Genomic DNA, 20,802 nt, shown 5'->3' with positions numbered 1-20,802 from the left:
TTCCAAGTCAGGCAATATTTTCCTTACTTTGAATCCTGTGATCTTTAAGATGGAAAAAGAAACAGGGAACACAAAACATTTTCAGTTGCCATTGTATTTTGAAGAGGAAGCAGTGTTTGTGAAAGGATATAAAACTTAGCAGGAGGAGGACAGATTTCAGTTGTCAGCAGCACACACATGCGTGCACACACACACAAGTGAGCAAGGCAAACAATGGTGTGTGGCATCTGTTACTGTAGAGTGAAGACTTGATTGAGCAGGTTGAGTACTAGCATAACGCTAGTATACTATACTAGTATAGATGAGAAATATTACTATATCTTTATGTTAATATACTGCCATCAGGGCTACATTAATTTTCCAGTAGACAGAACTCTTTTTTTTTTTTTCAGTCCAATACCATTTTAGTTGAATCTGTGTTCGTAGAGTTTCTGAGAGGACTGATACATGGCTAACCTATCCAAGGTTTCAAACATGAAAAATTCTCTATGGCAGGGTGTAGCCACCAGAGGGTAGAAAAGAGTAAAAATCTTTTGTTTTTATTTTCATGGATAACCAGTGTTCTGTTGGAGTTGAAATTTTTCCATTTCTTCTTGGCATTTAAATTTTTAGTCTATTTTAGAACTGGAGTCATCGCAGCATGGCATCCTACTGTATATAATAATTTTTAATATTTCTTTTTAAAACCCGTTTTTTACCTGGCATAGCTCTTCCCTAATTGCTTCACCATTTTATGGTATCTTGTTTCTGTGTGTTTGTGTGTAGGGTTATGGTTGTGGGTAGGGAAGTTAAACTTTGAGGGTTGTAAAACTGAGCTGTGGGCCAGCGCTGCGGCTCACTAGGCTAATCCTCTGCCTGTGGCGCCGGCACACCAGGTTCTAGTCCCGGTTGGGGCGCCGGATTCTGTCCCGGTTGCTCCTCTTCCAGGCCAGCTCTCTGCTGTGGCCAGGGAGGGCAGTGGAGGATGGCCCAAGTGCTTGGGCCCTGCACCCGCATGGGAGACCAGGAGAAGCACCTGGCTCCTGGCTGCGGATCAGTGCAGCGCTCCGGCTGTGGCGGCCATCTGGGGGGTGAACCAATGGAAGGAAGACCTTTCTCTCTGTCTGTCTCTCTCTCACTGTCTAACTCTTCCTGTCAAAAAAAAACAAAACAAAACAAAACAAAAAAAAACCAAAAAACAAAAAAACAAAACTGAGCTATGAATGTTATGTCCCATGTATCAGAACAAAACAATGAAAGAAACAAAACCAAGCCTGTATGTATAAAATATCTCTTCAATTTATTGACATATTTTTATTGCTGTGCTAACCCATATCACCATCACTACAACCTGATCAGTGCATTAGTATTCAAACTAATTTTGCACCTTCTTTAATCCATTTGTTGCATAAATCCATTTAGTAGATCTTTTCAAAATGTGATTTAGATCATGTCATTCTGTTTAAAGCCTCCAAAGGCTTTACTCTATTTAGCAGTAAAAATCCAAACTCCTTACACAAACTTTCATATTCTGATTCTCACCTATCCCTCCATCCTCATTTCCAGCCCCACACCTTGGAGCTTTGGCATGAGCAGTAACTGCTGCTCCTGTCTTGTGGTTTGCTTCTTACCACTACGAATTCAACTTAAACCTCACTTCTTTTTTTTTTTTTTTCATGCTGTATGTCGCCGTGTTCAAAGACAAGCTTTTATTTTATTTTATTTTTTGACAGGCAGAGTGAGAGAGAGAGAGAGAGAGAAAGGTCTTCCTTTTCCGTTGGTTCATCCCCCAGATGGCTGCCATAGCTGGCACAATGCGCCGATCCGAAGTTAGGAGCCAGGTGCTTCCTCCCGGTCTCCCATGTGGGTGCAGGGACCCAAGCACTTGGGCCATCCTCCACTGCACTCCCAGGCCACATCAGAGAGCTGGCCTGGAGGAGGAGCAACTGGGACAGAACCGGCACCCCAACCGGTACTAGAACCCGGGGTGCCGGTGCCGCAGGCGGAGGATTAGCCAAATGAGCCATGGCGCCGGCCTAAACCTCACTTCTTCCAAGAGGTTGTCCTTAATATACAATCAAGAGCAAGCTGTAAGTCATTCTCATCAGTCTGTTTTATTTTTTTAAAGAGATTTATTTATTTATTTGAAAGGCAGAATTACAGACAGGCAGAGGCAGAGAGAGACAGAGAGACAGGTCTTCCGTTCACTAGTTCACTCCCCAAATGGCCATAACGGCTGGCCCGAGCTGGGCCGATCTGAAGCCAGGAGCCAGAAGGGGCCCAAGGACTTGGGCCATCTTCTACTGCTTTCCCAAGCCATAGCAGACAGCTGGATCAGAAGTGGAGCAGCTGGGACTTAAACCAGTGTCCATATGGGATGCTGGCACTGCAGGCGGCAGCTTCACAAGCTAAGCCACAGCGCCAGCCCCCATCGATTTCTTTTAAATCTCTACACAGTGCCTGGTCTACATTTATCTTTATTAATCTTTTCTCTCCTCCTAGAATGTAAATTCTGTGAAAACAGGAAACTTGTCTATCTTGTTATCCTTGATGTCTAGTAGAGTACCTGGTTATCAGTAGGTGTTCAAAATAAACCTAAATGGAACTAATTCTTTTTATTCTCTTTATTACACTAAGTGTAAAGGGTTTTTTTCTGAGTTAGTATTAATGCCTGTGATGCTTTCTTTGGAGGTAGCAATTTTAGTTAAATGTTAGCATTTTCCACCACTGAGTTCCTTTCTTGATTTATTTGTAATTATATTTCGAATGTTATCCACAAATTCATTACTTGTCCCGGGATTGCATAAATTAGTAAGCAAAGATACTTCATTCGTTCATTCAGCTGTGGTAAATGTAACAGAGAAGACTAGGTCAGGGGCAGCACCGTGTTGCAGCAGGTTAAAGTGCCGGCCTGCAGTGCAGGTCTCCCATGTGGGCGGTGGGCGCCAGTTCAAGTTCAGCTGCTCCACTTCTGATCCAGCTCCCTGCTGATAAGGAGGATGGTGCTTAGGCCCCTGCACCCATGTGGGAGACCCGGATGAGACTCCAGTTGTTGCAGCCATTTGAGGCGTGAACCAGCAGATGGAAGACCTCTCTCTGTAACTGTCCTTCAAATCTTAAAAAAAAAAAAAAAATTGACATGGACACATGAAGTTTATCTTCTGGTAGCAGAGACAGAAATACACACAAACACACACAAAAGCAAAAAGGAAGGCAAAATACTTGGAAGTTGTGAGCAGTGATGCAAAAAAAACAAGACTGATTTATCCCTAGAAAACCATGGCACGTTCTAAAATGGCTCTGATCTAGTAATCAATGTATCAATAACACTCTCTTATGCTGATTGTTTTCCTTTGGCAATCATCTGTAGCTTTCAGATTTGCTATGGGAGAATAGAAAAAAGAAGTGGGAGAAGATTCTTAGATAATGAAACTTTAAAGGTTGTTCATACCTTTGTTATGATATATTCATTTTCCATTCTTTGATTAAAGCCTATCAAACAAGTACTGTGATGCCTATTTGGTCTTCCAGCACTTTCTAAGAGAAATTTTTTTTTAATTTAAAGATTTATTCATTTATTGAAAGGAAGAGTCACAGAGAGAGAGAAAGATCCTTCCTTCTGCTGGTGCACTCCCCATATGGCTGCAACAGCTGAGTTTGGGCCAGGCCAAAGCCAGGAGCCTGGAACTCCATCCAGGTCTCCCACATGGGTGACAGGGGCCCAAGCACTCAGGCCATCTTTTGCTGCTTTCCTGGATGTATTAGTAGGCAGCTGGATTGGAAGTGGAGCAGCTGGGACTCAAACTGGCACGTGTATGGAATGCCAGCATTGCAGGCAGTGATTCAATGCACTGTGCTCCAGTGCTGGCCTCTTAGAGAAATTCTCTCTGGACTTTATGGAACAAATGCAAGTGTTTATGAGATTATAGACCAAGTACCAAGGGGTGGATGATGACTACATCAGACTGATTAAAAGGGCACATTTATGCTAAGGAGGTTAGAATTCCAGTTTAGGTAAGGAAAGATCAGAGTATAGTTAATAAGTGTTATTTTGATGTGTTGAATGAATAAATGTACCTTGAAAGCAGAAGAGGAATTTGACCTTTATCTGATCATCTTGCTAAGTGATGGAAAGAACATGGACTTTGGATTCAAACTGATGAGGGGTTCATTTAGACAGATTCTTTACCTGCTGAGACTTGATTTTCTCTCTGTAAAATGATGGTAATACTACTATTTCCATGATTCTTTTTTTCAAGGCAGAAAGAAAAGCAACATTTATTCAAGTCAGGCCAGGAGAGGGGCTCCAAGAGAGGCAAACCCCACCATGGTGGTGTTTTAAAAGAGGAAATGAGCTCAAAGAGTGTCCTCTCACTTGGTAGACATTTCATTGTTGGTTGATATTATTGGGCAGTGATGAGCCACTGAAGGCTCTTGGGCAAGGTAGATACTGAAACAATATTAATGAATTCTTACTCATTTTATATTATATGCCATATATTGTTCTAAGAGTTTTATTAAGTAATTCCCACACAATCTTGTGAAAGAAATAGTTATCCCCATTGTATAATTAAGGAAACTGAGGCTCAGAGAGATTGTATATATTTAAAATCATATATTTTCAAAGACAGAGAGATCTCCCTTCTGCTAGTTTACTTCCCAGATGCCTGCAACAGCTGGGCTAGAACAAAGCCAGGAGCTAGGAACTGAATTTTCCAAGTGGGTGTCCAGGGACCCAAAGATTTGAGCTATCACCACTGCTTCACAGGGTGCACATTAGAATAGCTGGGACATGAACTCAGGCACTTTGATATGGAATATAGGCATTCCGCGTAGCATCTTTTTTTTTTTTTTTTTTTTTTTTTTTTAATTTATTTTTGATAGGCAGAGTGGACAGTGAGAGAGAGAGACAGAGAGAGAAAGGTCTTCCTTTGCCGTTGGTTCACCCTCCAATGGCCGCCGCTGCAGCCGGCGCACCGCGCTGATCCGATGGCAGGAGCCAGGATCCAGGTGCTTTTCCTGGTCTCCCATGGGGTGCAGGGCCCAAGCACCTGGGCCATCCTCCACTGCACTCCCTGGCCATAGCAGAGAGCTGGCCTGGAAGAGGGGCAACTGGGACAGAATCCGGCGCCCCGACCGGGACTAGAACCCGGTGTGCCGGCGCCGCAAGGTGGAGGATTAGCCTATTGAGCCACGGCGCCGGCCCTTATTTTTTTATTTTTTATTTTTTATTTTTTTGACAGGCAGAGTGGACAGTGAGAGAGAGAGAGACAGAGAGAAAGGTCTTCCTTTGCCGTTGGTTCACCCTCCAATGGCCGCCGTGGCCGGCGCGCTGCGGCCGGCGCACCGCGCTGATCCGATGGCAGGAGCCAGGAGCCAGGTGCTTTTCCTGGTCTCCCATGGGGTGCAGGGCCCAAGCACTTGGGCCATCCTCCACTGCACTCCCTAGCCACAGCAGAGAGCTGGCCTGGAAGAGGGGCAACCGGGACAGAATCCGGCGCCCCGAACGGGACTAGAACCCGGTGTGCCGGCGCCGCTAGGCGGAGGATTAGCCTAGTGAGCCGCGGCGCCGGCCCCGCGTAGCATCTTAACCTACTTTTCCAAATGTCTATCCCAGAAAAACTATATAATTTAGCCCAAGGTCACATAGTAGTACATATACTTGAGTGAATGTATTTATAGAGGAGGAGTTGGAAGCCAGGCACTCTGACTGCAGAACCTATACTCTTAGCCATTATTCTCGATTATGAAAACTTTATGAAGATTGATTTGGCAGCAATCTATAGGATAGGTTTTAGATTTGTCAGAAAGAAAAATGAATTCTTTAATTCATTGTTATCTTTGTTAAGTAATCAGTGAATTACCATAAAATACTAGATTTTATCAGAATTTAAAAAAAGAAAAATCCAACTCTTCATGATCTAGTAGCATAAGAACTTTCATGGTCTAACAGTCTAAGATTGTATTAAAATATTTCTTAAATTACAGCTCTGTAATCCTTAATTTAGGTCAAGTGTATGGGAATGTTTGAACTAAATCATCTTAAGCTTGAAGTTCACACAAAAAATTGAATTTTCTGGATGTGAGATTTACTTGTCTTTATACATACTGTTATCCTCTTTAAATATACTACTCGTTTATTGGATTCCATTTACTATCTCCAGCAAACCCACATTGTTTTGATTTAGAGACAAATGGGAAGACCGTGGTTTTCCTCAACAGCCCAGTGGATTCTGCTTTCTTCCAGTTCAGAAACTTAAAAACTATTAGCAAGTCCAGGCAATTATTTTTTCTAATTAACTCTAATGTAATTAAAGCAAAACAATGAGATTGAGAGTTTACCTCAGATAATCCCCTCCCATCCCAGTCAACACACAGTAGTCCTGTTTCTTGGTTTTCTCTCCTCCCCTTCCTGTCTTCCTTTGGGGAAATGCTTTAGGGTAGAAAGCAACAAACCCAACAGCGGCAGGCAAATAGAATCAGCTCTTTTCTGTTTCTCCACCCGGGAAGGAAGGGAGAGGGAACAGAACATCTTCCCTTCCCCTCTGCCTCTGCCTCCAGCGAAGAGAACCGAGGCTGTGTGTGTCATTCTGAAAAGCCTTGTTCCCTTGCCACACCTCCCCACCCCAGCTCTGCAGTGATTCCTTGGAGATTGTGTAGTCTCCGCTTTAAATATAAATATATATATAAAACTTCCCCCTGTCTCTTTTTCTCCTCCTCTCTCTTTTTTTTAATTTCCTATAATAAAGTTTCCTATTGGATAAAGTCAGCTCCCTGATTTATGCTTGGCTCCTATTGGAAGCTCACAGGGGCTGACATCACTTAGGAAAGCGAGGGGGTAGGGCTGCCAGATCAGTTTGTCACCACCCAGGCTCCCTTGCCTTTGGCTGGGTGCAACTTCCATTTTAGGTGTTGGATCTGAGGGGAAAAAAAGAGAGAGGGAGGGAGGGAGAGAGAAAGAAGAGCAGGAAAGACCCTGAAAGGAGGAAGAGGTGGAGAAAATCAGCTGCCTTCCTGGATTTGTCTTTCTCAGCACGTTGACGGAGCCTTGGATTTCTTTCTTAAAGGACTGGTTCTTAGAAGTCCACATTTGAGGTGTGTGCCTTTTAAAAAAATGTGTGTATGGACGGGCAAAGGCGGAGAAACCAAGTCGAATTTTTGTCTTACTGGTAACCAGAGGGAATTGAACAACTGGAGAGCGTCTGTTACGCTGATGGGTGACTTTTAAGCAAATTAATATTGTTTCTTTCTACTTTCAGTACTTTGGGGGGGTATCTGGGTATTTTATTAACGTAAAATATACAAGACCTAGGGACAAACTTCTAGGAGCTATGTAGAACCAGAGAGGTAAGAGAGTTGTGTATATTTACATTTGGTTATGTTCTTTTGATTTTATGTTTTTTCTCTTTTTTCTGGATTAAGCTAACATACTTAATGTTTTCAGAGCCCAAGTTAAAAGTTTTTTTTTTTTTTTTTTTGGCATGTTGCGTGTGGGTTGGGAAAAGAATTTGTCAGGGTCGGAAGCTAGTTATACAGATGGTTCTTCATATGTTTCCAAACTTTTTTTCCTTTTATCATTGGATTTGTCGAGGTGGAAGGTGGCGGGGGGTTGCAGCTTAAACGGTACTGTTTTTTCCCCCAGAGAGTTTGGACGGCCCAGATCGGTTTCAGCCCTGCCGTTCCTGGGTGGATCCCTCTTACTTTTCCAGGTGCGGTGGGTGTGAGCCTCATTCTCCTGCTAGATGTAGCCTCCCTACTTTGCCTTATAAAAGAAAACAAATGAATCCCTGTTAACTGAATTGCCACCCCTTCTTCCTCTTAAAACTACCTTTGATGGCAGAGATTTGTGGAGGCGTTGTATGTTAAATCTGCAAATATGATAACTTTTGGTTTATGTTCTTAAAGGGATAGGGAAATACTAATCATGCCTTTTATTTCACTTGAGTAAAGTGGTAACACACCTGAAAATATTTTCAGCCTTGAGCTCGGTGAAAAGGGCATGGGGTTGAATAAGGTTTGGCCAAGAGAAAGCACTTGCATAAACTTTAGTGTTTAAAATGCATTTGAGAAAGCACACGGGGAATTTTTATTTTTAAACCAATCTGAAAGTTGTTTTTTGGAGATCTTTTTCTGTCAGTTGATTTATCATGAAATCAGGAATCTGTTAGAGGTGATGGCACATGACTATTTTCATCTTTTATTTAATCTTAAGATTTGTTTTGTTTTTGCAAATGCATTCTTGCAAAAGCACTGATTCTAGGTAGTCACATAGCCAACTCATCAGTAGCTAAAAACTGGGATGTTCTCTTCTCTCTTTGAAAACCAAATGAGTCTGAAAATTATAGCTAGAGTAGATACGGTCTTAATTGTAACAAGATGGGCCTTAATGTTTTAGCTACTCACTAGCTTGGGAATAGTATGTGTCTTTAATAATACTAACACTCTGATTTGCCTCCCATTCCTAACCCCTCAAATCCCCCCCCCCCCCCCATTCTTTTAGGCTGAAACACTTCCTTGAATTTCTTTTCTAGAATGAAGGCATTTATTGAAATATGATTTCATCCTTGTGAGGTTGTGGCTTCAGGAGGAAGCAGAACTTTGTTCCTGCTTTACTATAATCTAGGCAAGGGTTACAGGAAATTTTTGATGTCTGATCTCATAACAAGTAAAAAGGAAAGGAAAAAGACAATGTAGACAGTCTGTTGGACTGTAGTTCTCATTTAATATTTTTACAATTTTCTTTCAAATGTTCCCTCTGCCTTGATTCCAGCCTAGAGAGGTTTTGGTGGATCATTGGAAGATTGGTCATGTTGCTGCCACAGTGTTTCCCTCTCCAGCCTTTAGGGGGAGGGATGAGGGAATCTGAAGGAGGAGTACAAAGGCAGTTTGAAAATAGGTTCTGGATGACTGAATGGTGGTGATTTGGGTCTGGCTTTAAATACTGGGCTTTGTATTGCTGTAGTGAGAATCCTAGTTAACTGGTGTCCAGGACTATTTTCACGAACTAAGGCATTGTTTTGACTGGTGTGTAGTACATAGTCTTTGGGGTTATAAAATGGAAGATTTGTTCTCCACTGGTTCTTTCAGGAATTATAGGAAGGGGTGTGGGTGAGTAGAGCTTTTATTTTTTAATTTTTTGTTTTCCTTATTTTGACATTGGGGTCAGTGATGACCAGTATGACTTGTGGTTTTTTTCCCCCTTGTTAGCTTCCTATACACTCTTGGTTTCTTTGTTAGGTAACGTAGTGGTCTCTGTTTCAGGTGGAGGGTATCTTTTGGGTGATTAAAATTTTAGTACCTTTTTTTTGGGCTCCAGTGTGGATAGTTAGAGGGGTTAGAACATGTTCTCTCAACTAATTGAGACTATTGGAGATCTTTAAACATTGGGACTATTGGACATTTAAAAAGAAAAGCTCCATGTAATTACAATCTAGCCTTAGATTTATGAAGTAGCTGCTCTCTAGGGATGGATGAGATAGGAGGATACAAGTAAATTAAGCATAGATCACTATCGGTTGGAATAATAAAATGATCAGTTCTGTGTAATTTATTGTTTTCTGTTTTGGTACCCTGTAATAACTGCCAATTCCTTCCCCTAACCTCCAGCCCCCTTGTCTTCCAACCTCTCCTCCCCATTTTTTTTCCTGTTAAGCCTTTTGCATTAATTATTATTTAATTTCCCACAATAACTTTTTTTTTTTTTTTTTAAAGAAAGCTGAGGTTTGCTGAAAAATCTCATTGCCTGTAAATTGGTTGAGGTCAGGATTAACCCTGGTCTGACTACAAAGTCCATGAACGTAGCCACTAATGCACTGCCATTCTCTAGAGAGAATGGAAACAACAGTTAGAACTAAAAAGAGCCCTAGCTAGAGGCAGGAGTGTTTCATCTTTTGCGGGGTCAGTACTCTTGGATTTCCAACTCCCTGTTGCCACCCATATTGGGATAATATATGTAAAAGATTCATTTTCCTTAGAACCTCCAGGGAGCTGGATATACTAGAATGGACATCATTTTAATCTTTAGGTCAGGGATTGATGTCCTTATTTCTTAAATATCCTGGAATTATCTCAAACTTTATTTGATTATCAGTGAAATTTCTTCTTCCAGAGAATTTTCAGGTATGTGGTGTGGAATGGTATTATCAACTTGCTGGGAGATGCTTGTAGGAGGTAGTTCAAATAAAGTATTTGTCACACTGTAATAAAGTTGTCTTTCCCCTAGACTGTGAGCTGTTGGGTGTAGGTGTTGTCTTATCTTTGTATCCTTTTAGCACTTCTCTTAGTGTCCTGTACATACTGAGGTTGTTAGTAAGCCTTAGTTAAACAAAGTGCTTGATGGGAATCAGTGAGAGACTTATGGGGAAGTTGAGACAGGATGCAAGCAACAACATAGCTTAATGATTTTGCAGTGTAATTTTGAAGCTTTTATTAGTCTGTAGTTATGCATGTCTCCCCTCTATTTTTAAGCAAAGTTTCTGGAAATAATGAAAGATTTTAAGTTTTAGCTTTTCTTTGTTTCTTTTTTAAAAAGTCCTTCATGATCAGGTTTTTATTTTATTTTATTTTTTTAGATTTATTTCTTTTCCTTATTTGAAAGGCAGAATTACAGAGAGGCAGATGCAGAGAGAGAAGTCTTCCATCCAATGGTTCACTCCCCAGATGGCTGCATTGGCCGGAGCTGGGCCGATTAAGAAGCCAGGAGCTTCATCTAGGTCTCCTATGTGGGTGCAGGGGCCCAAGCACTTGGGCCGTCTTCCACTGCTTTCTCAGGCCATAGTGGAGAGCTAGATCAGAGGTGGAGCAGCTAGGACTTGAACCAAGGCCCATATGGGATGCTGGTACTGCAGGCAGCGGCTTTACCTGCTATGCCACAGCACTGGTCCCTCTTTCTTTTTTAAAGGTTTATTTGAAAGGCAGAGTTACAGAGAGGGAGGAAGAGACAGAGCCAGAGCCATTTGCTGGTTCACTTCCCAAATGACTGCAATGGTTTGGGGCTGGGCCAGGCTGAAGCCAGGAGCCAGGAGCTTCTTCCGGGTCTCCCACATGGGTGCAGGGACCCAAGAACTTTCGCCATTCTCCGCTGCTTTCCCAGGCATATTAGCAGGTAGCTGGATCTGAAGTGTGGCAGATAGGACTAGAAGTGGCACCCATATAGGATGCCTGCACTGCAGTTGGCGGCTTTGCACCTGCTATGCCACAGTCCTGACAACTTAACCCGCTGTGCTACAACACTGGCCCCAAAAAGTGATTATAATAAAAAGTTTATTTATATTATTTGAAAGGTAGAGAGACAAAGAGAGTGGGATTGAATGAGTGAGAGAAAGATCTTCCAAATGGCTGCAACAATGAAGGCTGGGCTGGGTCAGGTCGGGCTGAACCAGGAGCCAGGAATTTTGTCTGTAAAGTCTCCATGTGGGTTGCAGGAAATTGGACAGATTGCTTAGTGGCCTGTGTGTGCCTTGGTGTCCTTGTCTTATATTGGGGGTAATAATGTTAATTATCTTATAGTATTTTGACAATTAAATGATTTAATATATGTATAATTTATAGGATAATGTATACCTTGAGTTTGTTATTAGAATAGATGCTTGAAGTAAATTCAATCTTCATTTATTTGTTAGACTAAATGTCCTTCAAGGTCTCTTTAAATTTGAGATTCTGTGGTGGATGTAAATACTTGCATTACAGAATAAATGGGCTTTCTGGATGGGTAAGCTGTTTTTTAAAAAATTTTATTTATTTGAAAGACAATTAGAAGGAGAGAAATCTTCCATTTGTTGAAATCTCCCCAAATGGCCACAATAGTCAGGGTTTGTCCAGGCTGGAGCCAGGAACCAGGAACTCCAGGACTCCCATGTTCGTGGCAGACAGCCAGGTATTTTAGCCATCATCTGCTGCTTCCCAAGGTGCATATTAGCAGGAAGCTAGATCAGAAGTGGAGGCAGAAGGGAAAGGAGAGAGAGAGAGATATCTTCCATTGGCTGGTTTACTTCCCAGATGGCTGCTACAGCCAGGGTTGGACAAGTGTGAAGCCAGGAGGCCAGAGATTCACCTAGGTGTCCCACGTGGATGGCACAGGCCCCAACAGTTGGGCCATCTTCCACTGCTTTTCCCAGGCTGTTTGCAGGGAGCTGCCTAGGGAGTGGAGCAGCCAGGAGACAAATGAGCACCCATATGGGATGCCAGCATCATAGGCTCCTGTGGCTTTACCCACTAGGCCACAATGCCAACCCCGCCCCTTAGCATTTAAAAGGAAAATGCACATTTTCCTCTACCAATTTGTCTACACTTCCTCCTTTTTGTTTACTTCCTGTACTTTGTGGTGTCTCTCTGCTTTGCTTTCCTGATAACTTTTTCCCCTTAGGTTGGTGGTCTTCATGGCATTGCTTTGCCTCACTAACACTTAATATGGAGGAAATTTCTGATTCTTACTCTGTTATAAACTGCTCGTGTGCTAAAGGTACTAGCATTAGGATGTTGCTTCTGCTTTGTTTCAGGTAGCTCTAGATTAGGATTACAATTGTAGTCCAAGAAGATTGATCTCTTCTAGCAGTCAGATTAGTTTTTGTCTTTGATTTTCGGGTCTCATCCATATCCTGATTAATTACTCATTTTGGTACAGTTGATAGTAGAGCAAAATAAATTTACTTGCTCCAAAGTAAATTATAAATTTGTGTACCTATTTTTCTGTATTGGAGTGCAGTACTACTTTGAGAGATCTCTTTGTAGAGTGAAAAAAAATTTTGATTTAGGGAGCTTATATTTTAAGAAACCAGAATAAATTCTGATGGTAGAGGACATTAGACATTGTAAGGAAACTGGGTCAACTTTTCAATACCTTTATCAAAGTACCTGCAGTTCCCATTTCATTGTGAGTGAAGCGATCTCATTGAAATAAAGTAGCTGCTGTATATTCAGTACTTTTAAAATAGAATAGTCTATTGAAAAAGAGAAATTGGGGCCAATCTGATTTCTTTGCTTCTTTGTTGGAATGAGGGAAATTCTGAGCCTCTTTACTGTTCTGCTCTTCATTGACTACTTTGTAAATCAGGGTACAGTTTGACCACGTGAGTCTGTTCTGCAGAAGGTCAGCCAGATAGGCAGGTAAGGCTATAGGGAACCCTAATTCATAGGCCTAAGATCACAAGTATAAAACTAGTATAATCCAGCTCCCTGCTAATGTGCCTGGGACGCAGCAGATGATGGCTTAAGTTCTTGAGTCCCTGCCACACACCTGGGACATCCTAATGGAGTTTTTGCTCCTGGTTTCAGTCTGGTCTAGCCCTGGCTGTTACGAGTGCTTGGGGAGTTAATCAACAGATGGAGAATCTCTTTCTGTCTTCCTGTCTCCCTTCTTCTCGCTCTTTTTCTTTCTTTCTTTTCTTTCTTTCTTTTTTTTTTTGGACAGGCAGAGTGGACAGTGAGAGAGAGACAGAGAGAAAGGTCTTCCTTTTTCCCGTTGGTTCACCCCCCAGTGGCTGCTGCGGCCGGCGCACTGCGCTGATCCGAAGCCAGTAGCCAGGTGCTTCTCCTGGTCTCCCATGCGGGTGCAGGGCCTAAGCACTTGGGCCAGCCTCCACTGCCTTCCAGGGCCACAGCAGAGATCTGGACTGGAAGAAGAGCAACCGGGACAGAATCCGGCGCCCCAACCGGGACTAGAACCCGGGGTGCCAGTGCCATAGGCAGAGGATTAGCCTAGTGAGCCGCGGCGCTGGCCTCTTCTTGCTCTTTCTCCCCCTCGCTCTGTCACTCTGCCTCTCAAATACATAAATAAATAAATTTTTTTAAAGATTTACTTTTATTTATTTGAAAGTCAGAGTTACACAGAGAGAGGAGAGGCAGAGAGAGAGAGGTCTTCCATCTGCTGGTTGATTCCCCAAACGGCTGCAATGGCTGGAGCTGGGCCAATCTGAAGCCAGGAGCCAGGAGCTTCTTCTGGGCTCTCATGTGGGTGAAGGGGACCAAGGACTTGGGCTGTCCTCTGCTGCTTTCCTAGGTACATCAGCAGGGAGCTGGATCGGAAGTGGAGCAGTTGGGACTTGAACCGGTCCCCATATGGCATGCTGGTGCTGCAAGCTGGGGTTTTAATCTGCTGTGCCACAGCACCAGCCCCATGACTTATTTTTCTAAACTTTAACTTTTTGTATTCACTGAAGAAGTAAAACATCTTCATCTGTTCAAAATAAATTTGTTGTGTGCCGTGCCCTGATATAATAATAAACCAAATAGACTTCATACTTGAGTTCACAGTTGTGAGAGACTAATATGACTAAACAAGTAAAAGATACAGCCTGTCAGAATGTGCTAATACCACTGAGAAAATAAAGCAGAATACATAGGATGGAGATAAGTGCCAAGGTGGGAGTGAGGCTGTTTTATATAGAGTGGTCAGGAAAGGCCTTGTGCTAAGGTATGTTTGAGAGAGACCACAAGAAATGAGATATGGAGTCATGTGGATATGAGGAGTAGAAAATGCAAAGGCTTGGAGGCTTGTTGTGGCCAGTATATAAGAGAGATTAGGGCAGGGAGAGAAATAAGAGACTTGTCCAGAGAGGCCCAGTTGTGTGGAGAAAGGGGAACAAGGTAAGATCTTACTGTATACTTTACAGTACAAAGAAGAGTTATCTCCTCACTATAGGTCCCACAGAAAACAATTGATACCAAATTTTATGTATTCCTCGTAAGTTGGGGTAGCACATGACACAGCCTCTATCCTCCTCCCATTGCAGAAGCTCCCTGTACAGACAGCAGATTTGCATAGGAGCAGATTTTGTATAGGTTGAGCTCACTTATCTTGCAGAATGATAATATTAGGGCAGCAGAATAACTTTGTGTCTGTTTGGCAAGTAAAACCAAACTGTTTTTTCCCTAGAGAAATATATTTCCCCATCTTCCTATCTTTTCTAGTCAATTTTCTGTGAACAGAGTGACAATCTACACCTGGTACAGTTTCCTTTGGAGTACGCTTATTGGTTTGGTTTATGTACTTGACCAAATATTGTACTTGGCTTCACTTATCTGCTGTTTTTCCTTTTGCTTGTTTGACCAAAAAACTCCTGCTTTCCTAAAGTCCTAATCATTGGGATTTAATGGCTTTGGGAACCGCTTTATAGGTCACCATATCCATCTTTCTGTCTTGGGAGTGATGATTATTCCTGACCACTATGTGTCTTTTTTCCCTTTCCATATGTGTGTTTAGGCATTAGAGTTATTAAAACACATACAGGACCATTTGCCTGAGTGACTCTGATGGAGTTGAGGAAGAAGCACCAAGTATATAATGATTGATATTCTATGGCAATCCCGTATAGGAAAGTGAAAGGATCTTTGATCACCACCAGATTACCTGTCTTGAATCATCCCCTTTCCCTCTCATGGTTTCTGGTTTAGCTAGTCTGTCCCTCAGTGAGTTTCTCTGTCTCTTCTCTGCTGTTTCTCTCTCTCTCTCTCTCTTTTTTTTAAACCATATTCCTTTTAATTATGCTTATATCTAATTATCATTCTGTTATTGAATATCATCTTGGGAGATGACCTCCATCTGGAAACATTTTTCCTTTTCCTATCCCCTTTGGTTAGGTATCATCTTGCATCGGAAATACTTCAGACAATCACAGATATATCAGAATTTCAGGTTGCTTTAAATAGCTGATTGATATGTAGTTTACATATTGATGGGGCTGAGATGTTTGTGGTTGTCACATAGCGGTAGCATAACCCACTGTGCCACAATGCTGGCCCCTCCCTTTGTGGCTATTTTAAAGACACTTTGCTACTCCCATGCTCTTAGGCAGACCACAAGATAAAATGACTTGCTTGGATAAGTATCAGAGGTTTTTTTTTTTTTTTTAAAAAAAAAAAACACTTTTTTTTTTAAAGACATTTATTTGAAAGGAAGAGTAGAGAGAGAGAGAGAGAGGCATCTTCATCTAATGGTTCACTCCCCAAATGGCCACAACAGCTGGGTCTGGGCCAGGTTGAATCCAGGAGCCAAGAACTCCATCCTGGTCTCCTAATTGGGTGGCAGGGGCCAAGCACCTGGGCCATCCTCTGCCATTCTCTCAGGCATATTAATAGGAAGCTGGATCAGAAGCTGAACAGCCAGGACTGGAGCTGGCACTCTGACATGGGATGCTGGTATTGCAAGTGTTTATCTAAACTGCTGTGCCACAATGCCAGCCCCAGAGGTAACATTTAAATCTAAAATTTCTGGTCTTGTCTTTCTTTTTCTTTCCCTCCCTCCCTCCCTCTCTCTCTCTCTTTCCTTCCCTCCTTCCTTCCTTCCTTCCTTCTTCCCTCCCTCCCTCTTTTCCTCCTCTCTCTCTCGATTTATTTATTTGAAAGGCAGAGTTACAGAGAGAGAAAAATCTTCAGTTCACTGGTTGACTCCCCAAATGGCCACAACCCAAATGGCCACAACAGCTGGGGCTGGTACACGCTGAAGCCAAGAGCTTGGAACTCCACCCAGATCTCCCATGTGGGTTCAGGGGCCCAAGTACTTGGGTCATCTTCTGCTGCCTTCCTGGGTGCATTAATAGGGAGCTGGATCAGAAGTGGAGCAGGTGGGACAGGAACTGATGCCCATATATGGGACACTGGCATTGTAGACTGTGGCTTAACCTGCTGTACCACAACACTGACAATATTTAATAAAAATAACCAGGAGCCAGAATTGTGGCGTGGTTTAAACCGCCGCCTGTGATACTGGCATACCATGAGGGTTCTGGTTCAAGTCCTATCTGCTATACTTTGATCCAGCTTCCTGCTAATGGACTGGGAAGAACAGCAAAAGATGGCCCAAGTGTTGAGGCCCTTGCTACTCACGTGAGAAACCTGGAAGAAGCTCCTGGCTCTTGGCTTCCTCCTGGCATAGCCCTGGCTGCTGTAGCCATCTCGGGAGTGAATCAGCAGATGGAAGACCTCTCCCTCTTTCTTCCTCCTTCCCTCTCTCTCTGTCTCTCTCTCTCTCTGCAACTCTTTCAGATAAATAAGTAAAACTTTAAAAAGAACCAGAGAGGCCAGCATTGTGACATAGTGGGTTAAGCCACAGCCCGCAGTGCCAGCATCCTTTGAGTGGGTTCGGTTCCCAGCTGCTCTACTTCTGATCCATCGTCCTGCTAATGTGCCTGGGAAGGCAGTGGAAGATGGTCATGGTACTTGGGCCTCTGCAGCCACATGGGAGACCTGGATGAAGCTCCTGGCTTTGGCCTGGCCCAGCCTTGGCCATTGTGGCCATATGGGGAATGAGCCAACGGATGGAAGGTGTCTCTCTCTGTAACTCTTTCTGTCTTTCTCTTTCTCTCTATAACTTTGACTTTCAAATAAATAAGTAAATTTTTTTTAAGTTGTCAGGTGGGCTGGAATTAAATAGGGTCTTTAATGCTAGGTTTAAAATTTTGGGCTCATTTTGGGAAAAATATGGAATCAATATTTGAAAATTTGGCACAGTCTTTGTTTCTTTGTTTCTAATATGTTTTAAAATAGGGACTCGTGTTGTGATGCAGTGCTGGCATCCCATATACTGGAGCTTGTGTGCTGGTTTTTCCACTTCCAATCCAGCTCCCTGCTAATAATATGCCTGGGAAAGCACTGGAATGTGGCTCAGGTGTTTCTGCTGCTACCATCCATGTGGGAAACCTGGATGGAGTTTTGGGCTTCTGACTTTGCCCTGGCCCAGCCCTGGCCATTGCAGTCATTTGGGAAGTAAATCAGTGGAAGAAGGATCTTCCTTTCTCCCTCTCACATAAATAAATAAAAATTTAAAAGATTGAGTTGTTCAGTCTGCAGTGTAAATAGGGATATCCTCCAGTACTGCGCCTCTGGATTCCAAGAAGGTGGTGCTGGCAAGTAGGACAGGTCTCTCTTCAGACTGAGTCTGGAATGTAGGATTATTCAGGACTGCGCAGTTCCAGACAACACCCTTATGTTTAAATCTGTGATTTCTGGCCGGCGCTGCGGCTCACGAGGCTAATCTTCCACCTGCGGCGCTGGCATCCCGGGTTCTAGTCCCGGTTGGGGTGCCGGATTCTGTCCCGGTTGCTCCTCTTCCAGGCCAGCTCTCTGCTGTGGCCTGGGAGTGCAGTGGAGAATGGCCCAGGTCCCTGGGCCCTGCACCGGCATGGGAGACCAGGAGGAAGCACCTGGCTCCTGACTTCGGATCGGTGCAGCGTGCCGGCCGCAATGCACGCTGGCTGTGGCGGCCACTTGGGGGGTGAACCAATGGAAAAAGGAAGAAGACCTTTCTCTCTGTCTCTCTCTCACTGTCTAACTCTGCCTGTCAAAAAAAAAAAAAAAAAAAAGTAAAAATCTGTGATTTCTGAGTTTCTGATCCAGACTGAATGATGTGAACTATCTGGGGAACAGTAAAACAGGCCCAAATGATGTCTTATAACCAGTGCCCTTTTTGTTGGGTAGGAGGGATGTCAGGCACAGGCCAGCAGAGTGGTTTCTATCACGCTGACTATGAGAACCATTATAAAGGCTCTTTAAAAAAATTAAAAAATGTTTTTATTTACTTGAGAGGCAGAGACAGAGTAAGAGATACTGAGGCGTCCCCACCCTCCACCCTCAACTTGTTCACTCCTTAATTGCTGGATGGGAGTTAGGAGCTCTCTCCAGTTCTCCCATTTGGATTTCAGGGACCTGACTTCATTGCCGCTTCCCAGGGTGCGTGTTAGCAAGAGGCCGAATTGGGAGGCGGGATGTCACTCTAACTCAGGCACTTATCTAATACATGGTACAGGTAGACTGCTTAACTTCTAGGCCAAATATCTATCCCACTATTAGGGCTTTTTAAAAACATGAGTTCAGGGGGCTGGTGTTGTGGCATAGCGGGTAAAGCCACCTCCCTGCTAATGTGCCTGGGAAAGCAGCAGAAGATGGCCATAGTACTTTGGCCTCTGCAGCCACATGGGAGACCCAGAAGCTCTTGGCTTTGGCCTGGCCCAGCCCTGGCTGTTGTGGCCATCTGGGGAGTGAACCAGCAGTTGGAGGATCTGTCTTCGCTTTCTCTCTATAACTTTGCCTTTCAAATAAATAAATAAGTAAAAAAAGTTTTTTTTTTTTTTTTTTTTTTTTTGTCAAGTGGGCTGGCTATCTAGGGTCTGTGATGCTGGCATCCTGTCTGGGTGCCTGTTCGAGACCCAGCTGTTTCCATCCAGCTCTCTACTAATGAGTCTGGGAAAGCAGCGGCAGATGGCCCATGCTTGGGCCTGCATCACCTATGTGAGAGACCTGGATGGAATTCCAGGCTCCTGGCTCCAGCCTGGCCCAGCCCCAGCTGTTGTGGGCATTCAGAGTGAACCAGTGGATGGAAGATCTCTCTCTCTGCCTCTGCCTCTGCCTCTGTCTGAAATAAATAATTTGAATCTGCAGACCTCCCCCACCAGAAATTGAAGTATGGGGGAATTGTATTTTTTCAAAAAGTTCCTCAGGTATAATTATCACTAAGGTTTGAAGATCACAAAACCTGAAAATTTGAGTTACTACAAATGTATGTGTTATTTTTTGGTTGGGTAGTTAATTAGTCTGAGATAACCAGTTTATGGTAACAGAAATGGCAAGGTGGTGGTTAATGTGAAGTGAAGTGATCTGTCTCCGTGTCCTGTATCCTTTGGGGATTGTGTTTTCTATTGATTGGTAAGTTAAGCCAACACTTGGTTTGGTAAGGAGGACTTGCCTGTTAGGTTGAAGGAAACTGTTAGACTGTATCTCCATTTCCCCTCTCCATTTTGAAATTGTGGAGCAAATCAGGAGAGGATGTTAGCATTAGAACTCAGCTGGACATTTGTTTAAAACTTGACAGGAAGGGCCAATGTTACTTCCTGTCTGAAAAGGAAGTGCTGGCTTCCTTCCCATCCTCCTTGGCTAACTCTGGCCAACTTGGAATAAGGGTGGGGGAGGGGCTGGTCTCTTAACTGGCTCCCCATGCCTGGGAAGTTGTGTTAGCTCAGTGTTCAAGTGTGGCTGCATAATGTTTTTTCCCTTCTTGCTTGAAATAAGTAGACAGGTGCAGTGTGTACTCTTGTCTCCTTCCCCTTACTACGTTTGGCTCTTGCAGTCTAGGAAGCCTCCCAATTTCTCCGACATTGTTTTACATGCAATCGTATACACACCTCTTCTGTGTTCTCTGATATTTGAAAATAGACTAAGAAGTCTAAGAAAGAAACAAACCCATTTGACACCAAGGGGTAGTTAGTAGAAAGGGGAACATAGTTGCAGAGAGGGGTGTGGGCGACAAAGCTTTCTTATTTTTAAATTGAGCCAAGAAAGCATTCCTTCTGAGTGGGGCCAGTTGGCACTCTTCCTGCTATTTTAGTCCAGGCTTCTCCTTCCTACTGACCAGTCAATTGTATTAAGTGTTTGAACTGTGGTCTCAGGAGGGGCGGGAGGGAGAGTGGTGGAAACAGCTGGTGCCTTCATCAAGCCTTCTCAATTACCCTTCTCTTCAGAATGTTTGGGGGTTGGGGGTGGTGGAGGAATTGGATGTGTGTTAGCGGAGTCCCAGCAACTCTCAATAATGAAGAGGATTCTCAGGTACTCTTAATACTATATGGATGTTGGCTAGTTGGAATGTAGCTAACCCTTTCCTGATCACATTATTTTCTCCTTCTTAGTTCTCAGCTTTGGGCCTGCTTTGGAGAGAGGGGGGTGTGGGAAGTTAGATGCCAGAACAAATTCTTGTTCTCCCATCCATTGAGGAGGATTCTGCTTAAATCTTGGGCACTCCAGGCAGGGACTTTCTCTTTACCCATTCATTACATACTCCTTTGGTTGGGTTTTCTAAATATGCCTGCAGACAGCTAGAGATACAGTTAGAACTGGGAA

General features: G+C 43.3%; 1 protein-coding gene across 50 annotated transcripts in view; it reads left to right on the top strand.

Annotated features, from left to right (window-relative positions):
• Positions 1-6,798: 6,798 nt before the first annotated feature.
• The window catches only part of CTNND1 (catenin delta 1), a 60,343-nt gene continuing 46,339 nt past the window's right edge, over positions 6,799-20,802 (top strand). For 17 of the 50 annotated variants that reach the window (XM_070070024.1, XM_070069974.1, XM_070069960.1 and 14 more), the window contains exon 1: positions 6,832-7,074. The gene's annotated coding sequence lies outside the window, so the exon portion shown is untranslated. Of the gene's footprint in view, positions 7,327-7,621; positions 7,689-8,198; positions 20,512-20,802 lie in introns of those variants that run through there. The other 33 variants (XM_070070125.1, XM_070070108.1, XM_070070083.1 and 30 more) reach the window with 15 other exon arrangements.

This window comes from Oryctolagus cuniculus, chromosome 1 (assembly GCF_964237555.1).
Source record: "Oryctolagus cuniculus chromosome 1, mOryCun1.1, whole genome shotgun sequence".
NCBI classification, from domain to species: domain Eukaryota; kingdom Metazoa; phylum Chordata; class Mammalia; order Lagomorpha; family Leporidae; genus Oryctolagus; species Oryctolagus cuniculus.
This window is presented reverse-complemented; position numbering and strand designations above follow the sequence as displayed.